Source organism: Pygocentrus nattereri, chromosome 17 (assembly GCF_015220715.1).
Source record: "Pygocentrus nattereri isolate fPygNat1 chromosome 17, fPygNat1.pri, whole genome shotgun sequence".
Lineage (NCBI taxonomy): Eukaryota > Metazoa > Chordata > Actinopteri > Characiformes > Serrasalmidae > Pygocentrus > Pygocentrus nattereri.
In genome coordinates this window covers 40,037,322-40,042,746 of record NC_051227.1, presented here as the reverse complement: position 1 = coordinate 40,042,746, position 5,425 = coordinate 40,037,322, and positions in this window count along the sequence as shown.

The window sequence follows — 5,425 nt, the reverse complement described above, 5'->3', positions numbered from 1 at the left end:
GTGTGTGCGCTATCAGTGTTGTGTTGTGTTGTGTGCTGTTCGCTGTCAGTGTGTTGTGCGCTGTCAGTGTGTTATGGTGTTGTGCGCTGTCAGTGTGTGTTGTGGTGTTGTGCACTGTTCGCTGTCAGGGTGTTGTGCGCTGTCAGGGTGTTGTTGTTGTGCGCTGTCTGTGTGTGTTGTTGTTGTTGTTGTTGTTGTTGTTGATGTTGTGTGCTGTCAGTGTGTTGTGCGCTGTCAGTGTGTTGTGTGCTGTCGGTGTTGTTGTTGTTGTTGTTGTGCGCTGTCAGGGTGTTGTTGTTGTTGTTGTTGTTGTGCGCTGTCAGGGTGTTGTTGTTGTTGTTGTTGTGCGCTGTCAGGGTGTTGTTGTTGTTCGCTGTCAGTGTGATGTTGTGCGCTGTCAGGGTGTGTTGTTGTGCGCTGTCAGTGTGTTTGTGTGTTGTTCTGCATTGTTCGCTGTCAGTGTGTTGTGCGCTGTCAGTGTGTGTTGTGGTGTTGTTCGCTGTCAGTGTGTGTTGTGGTGTTGTGCGCTGTTCGCTGTCAGGTTGTTGTGTTGTGCGCTGTCAGGGTGTGTTGTTGTTCGCTGTCAGTGTGATGTTGTGCGCTGTCAGGGTGTGTTGTTGTTCGCTGTCAGTGTGTGTTGTGGTGTTGTGCGCTGTTCGCTGTCAGGTTGTTGTGTTGTGCGCTGTCAGGGTGTTGTTGTTGTTGTTGTTCGCTGTCAGGGTGTTGTTGTTGTTGTTGTTGTTGTTGTTGTTGTTGTTGTTCGCTGTCAGGGTGTTGTTGTTGTTGTTGTTGTTGTTGTTGTTGTTGTTGTTCGCTGTCAGGGTGTTGTTGTTGTTGTTGTTGTTGTTGTTGTTCGCTGTCAGGGTGTTGTTGTTGTTGTTGTTGTTGTTGTTGTTGTTCGCTGTCAGGGTGTTGTTGTTGTTGTTGTTGTTGTTGTTGTTCGCTGTCAGGGTGTTGTTGTTGTTGTTGTTGTTGTTGTTGTTCGCTGTCAGGGTGTTGTTGTTGTTGTTGTTGTTGTTGTTGTTCGCTGTCAGGGTGTTGTTGTTGTTGTTGTTGTTCGCTGTCAGGGTGTTGTTGTTGTTGTTGTTGTTCGCTGTCAGGGTGTTGTTGTTGTTGTTGTTGTTCGCTGTCAGGGTGTTGTTGTTGTTGTTGTTGTTGTTGTTCGCTGTCAGGGTGTTGTTGTTGTTGTTGTTGTTGTTGTTGTTGTTGTTGTTCGCTGTCAGGGTGTTGTTGTTGTTGTTGTTGTTGTTGTTGTTGTTCGCTGTCAGGGTGTGTGTGTGTGTGTGTGTGTGTTGTTGTGCGCTGTCAGGGTGTTGTTGTTGTTGTTGTTGTTGTTGTTGTTGTTCGCTGTCAGGGTGTTGTTGTTGTTGTTGTTGTTGTTGTTCGCTGTCAGGGTGTTGTTGTTGTTGTTGTTGTTGTTGTTGTTGTTGTTCGCTGTCAGGGTGTGTGTGTGTGTGTGTGTGTGTTGTTGTGCGCTGTCAGGGTGTTGTTGTTGTTGTTGTTGTTGTTGTTGTTGTTGTTGTTGTTGTTCGCTGTCAGGGTGTGTGTGTGTGTGTGTGTTGTTGTGCGCTGTCAGGGTGTTGTTGTTGTGCGCTGTCAGGGTGTTGTTGTTGTGCGCTGTCAGGGTGTTTGTGTGTTGTTCTGCATTGTTCGCTGTCAGTGTGTTGTGCGCTGTGTGTTGTGGTGTTGTGCGCTGTTCGCTGTCAGGTTGTTGTGTTGTGCGCTGTCAGGGTGTTGTTGTTGTTCGCTGTCAGGGCGTTGTTGTTGTTGTTGTTGTTGTTGTTGTTCGCTGTCAGGGCGTTGTTGTTGTTGTTGTTCGCTGTCAGGGTGTTGTTGTTGTTCGCTGTCAGGGTGTTGTTGTTGTTCGCTGTCAGGGTGTGTTGTTGTTGTTCGCTGTCAGGGTGTGTTGTTGTTGTGCGCTGTCAGGGTGTTGTTGTTGTGCGCTGTCAGGGTGTTGTTGTTGTGCGCTGTCAGGGTGTTTGTGTGTTGTTCTGCATTGTTCGCTGTCAGTGTGTTGTGCGCTGTCAGTGTGTGTTGTGGTGTTGTGCGCTGTCAGTGTGTGTTGTGGTGTTGTGCGCTGTTCGCTGTCAGGTTGTTGTGTTGTGCGCTGTCAGGGTGTTGTTGTTGTTCGCTGTCAGGGCGTTGTTGTTGTTGTTGTTGTTGTTGTTCGCTGTCAGGGCGTTGTTGTTGTTGTTGTTCGCTGTCAGGGTGTTGTTGTTGTTGTTGTTCGCTGTCAGGGTGTTGTTGTTGTTCGCTGTCAGTGTGTGTTGTTGTTGTTCGCTGTCAGTGTGTGTGTGTGTTGTTGTTCCCTGTCAGTGTGTGTGTGTGTGTGTGTGTGTGTTGTTGTGCGCTGTCAGTGTGTTGTTGTTCGCTGTCAGGGTGTTGTTGTTCGCTGTCAGGGTGTTGTTGTGCGCTGTCAGTGTGTTGTTGTTGTGCGCTGTCAGTGTGTGTTGTTGTGCGCTGTGTGTGTGTGTGTGTGTTGTCAGGGTGTTGTTGTGCGCTGTCAGGGTGTTGTTGTGCGCTGTCAGGGTGTTGTTGTGCGCTGTCAGGGTGTTGTTGTTGTTGTTCGCTGTCAGGGTGATGTTGTGCGCTGTCAGGGTGTGTTGTTGTGCGCTGTCAGGGTGTTTGTGTGTTGTTCTGCATTGTTCGCTGTCAGGGTGTTGTTGTTGTTCGCTGTCAGTGTGATGTTGTGCGCTGTCAGGGTGTGTTGTGGTGTTGTGTGCTGTTCGCTGTCAGGTTGTTGTGTTGTGCGCTGTCAGGGTGTTGTTGTTGTTGTTCGCTGTCAGGGCGTTGTTGTTGTTGTTGTTGTTGTTGTTGTTGTTGTTGTTGTTGTTCGCTGTCAGGGCGTTGTTGTTGTTGTTGTTCGCTGTCAGGGCGTTGTTGTTGTTGTTGTTGTTGTTGTTCGCTGTCAGGGCGTTGTTGTTGTTGTTGTTCGCTGTCAGGGCGTTGTTGTTGTTGTTGTTGTTGTTGTTGTTGTTGTTGTTGTTGTTGTTCGCTGTCAGGGTGTTGTTGTTGTTGTTCGCTGTCAGGGTGTTGTTGTTGTTGTTGTTGTTGTTGTTGTTGTTCGCTGTCAGGGTGTTGTTGTGCGCTGTCAGTGTGTGTTGTTGTTGTTCGCTGTCAGTGTTTGTGTGTTGTTGTTCCCTGTCAGTGTGTGTGTGTGTGTGTGTGTGTTGTTGTGCGCTGTCAGTGTGTTGTGCGCTGTCAGTGTGTTGTTGTGTGCTGTCAGGGTGTTGTTGTTGTTGTTGTTGTTGTTCGCTGTCAGGGTGTTGTTGTGCGCTGTCAGTGTGTGTTGTTGTTGTTCGCTGTCAGTGTTTGTGTGTTGTTGTTCCCTGTCAGTGTGTGTGTGTGTGTGTGTTGTTGTGCGCTGTCAGTGTGTTGTTGTGCGCTGTCAGTGTGTTGTTGTGTGCTGTCAGGGTGTTGTTGTTGTTCGCTGTCAGGGTGTTGTTGTTGTTCGCTGTCAGGGTGTTGTTGTTGTGCGCTGTCTGTGTGTGTGTGTGTGTGTGTGTTGTTGTTGTTGTTGTTCCCTGTCAGTGTGTGTGTGTGTGTGTGTGTTGTTGTGCGCTGTCAGTGTGTTGTGCGCTGTCAGTGTGTTGTGCGCTGTCAGTGTGTTGTTGTTCGCTGTCAGGGTGTGTGTGTTGTTGTTCGCTGTCAGGGTGTGTGTGTTGTTGTTCGCTGTCAGGGTGTGTGTGTGTGTTGTTGTTCGCTGTCAGGGTGTGTGTGTGTGTTGTTGTTCGCTGTCAGGGTGTGTGTGTGTGTTGTTGTTGTTCGCTGTCAGGGTGTGTGTGTGTGTTGTTGTTCGCTGTCAGGGTGTGTGTGTGTGTTGTTGTTCGCTGTCAGGGTGTGTGTGTGTGTTGTTGTTCGCTGTCAGGGTGTGTGTGTGTGTTGTTGTTCGCTGTCAGGGTGTGTGTGTGTGTTGTTGTTGTTGTTGTTGTTAGCTGTCAGGGTGTTGTTGTTGTTGTTGTTGTTGTTGTTGTTAGCTGTCAGGGTGTTGTTGTTGTTCGCTGTCAGGGTGTTGTTGTTGTTGTTCGCTGTCAGGGTGTTGTTGTGCGCTGTCAGGGTGTGTTGTTGTGCGCTGTCAGGGTGTTTGTGTGTTGTTCTGCATTGTTCGCTGTCAGTGTGTTGTGCGCTGTCAGTGTGTGTTGTGGTGTTGTGCGCTGTCAGTGTGTGTTGTGGTATTGTGCGCTGTTCGCTGTCAGGTTGTTGTGTTGTGCGCTGTCAGTGTGTTGTTGTGCGCTGTCAGTGTGTGTGTGTGTGTGTGTGTGTGTGTGTGTGTGTGTGTGTGTGTGTTGTTGTGCGCTGTCAGGGTGTTGTGCGCTGTCAGTGTGTGTTGTTGTTCGCTGTCAGTGTGTGTGTGTTGTTGTTCCCTGTCAGTGTGTGTGTGTGTGTGTGTGTGTGTTGTTGTGCGCTGTCAGTGTGTTGTGCGCTGTCAGTGTGTTGTGCGCTGTCAGGGTGTTGTTGTGCGCTGTCAGGGTGTTGTTGTGCGCTGTCAGGGTGTTTGTGTGTTGTTCTGCGTTGTGCGCTGTCAGTGTGTTGTTCGCTGTCAGGTTGTTGTGTTGTGCGCTGTCAGTGTGTTGTTGTGCGCTGTCAGTGTGTTTGTGTGTTGTTCTGCATTGTTCGCTGTCAGGGTGTTGTGCGCTGTCAGTGTGTGTTGTTGTTCGCTGTCAGTGTGTGTGTGTGTTGTTGTTCCCTGTCAGTGTGTGTGTGTTGTTGTGCGCTGTCAGTGTGTTGTTGTGCGCTGTCAGTGTGTGTGTTGTGCGCTGTCAGTGTGTGTGTTGTGCGCTGTCAGTGTGTTGTTGTTGTTCGCTGTCAGTGTGATGTTGTGCGCTGTCAGGGTGTTGTGTTGTGCGGTGTCAGGGTGTTTGTGTGTGTTGTTCGCTGTCAGGGTGTGTTTGTGTTGTTCTGCGTTGTTCGCTGTCAGTGTGTTGTTCGCTGTCAGTGTGTGTTGTGGTGTTGTGCGCTGTTCGCTGTCAGGTTGTTGTGTTGTGCGCGGTCAGTGTGTTGTTGTGCGTTGTCAGGGTGTTGTGCGCTGTCAGTGTGTGTTGTTGTTGTTGTTGTTGTTGTTGTTGTTGTTGTTCGCTGTCAGGGTGTATGTGTTGTTGTTCGCTGTCAGAGTGTGTGTGTGTGTGTGTTGTTGTTCGCTGTCAGGGTGTTGTTGTTCGCTGTCAGGGTGTGTGTGTGTGTGTTGTTCGCTGTCAGGGTGTGTTGTTGTTAGCTGTCAGTGTGTGTGTGTGTGTGTGTTGTTGTTGTTGTTGTTGTTGTTGTTGTTGTTGTTGTTGTTGTTGTTGTTGTTGTTGTTGTTGTTGTTGTTGTTGTTGTTGTTGTTGTTGTTCGCTGTCAGGGTGTGTTGTTGTGCGCTGTCAGGGTGTGTGTGTTGTTGTTCGCTGTCAGGGTGTGTGTGTGTGTTGTTGTTCGCTGTCAGGGTGTT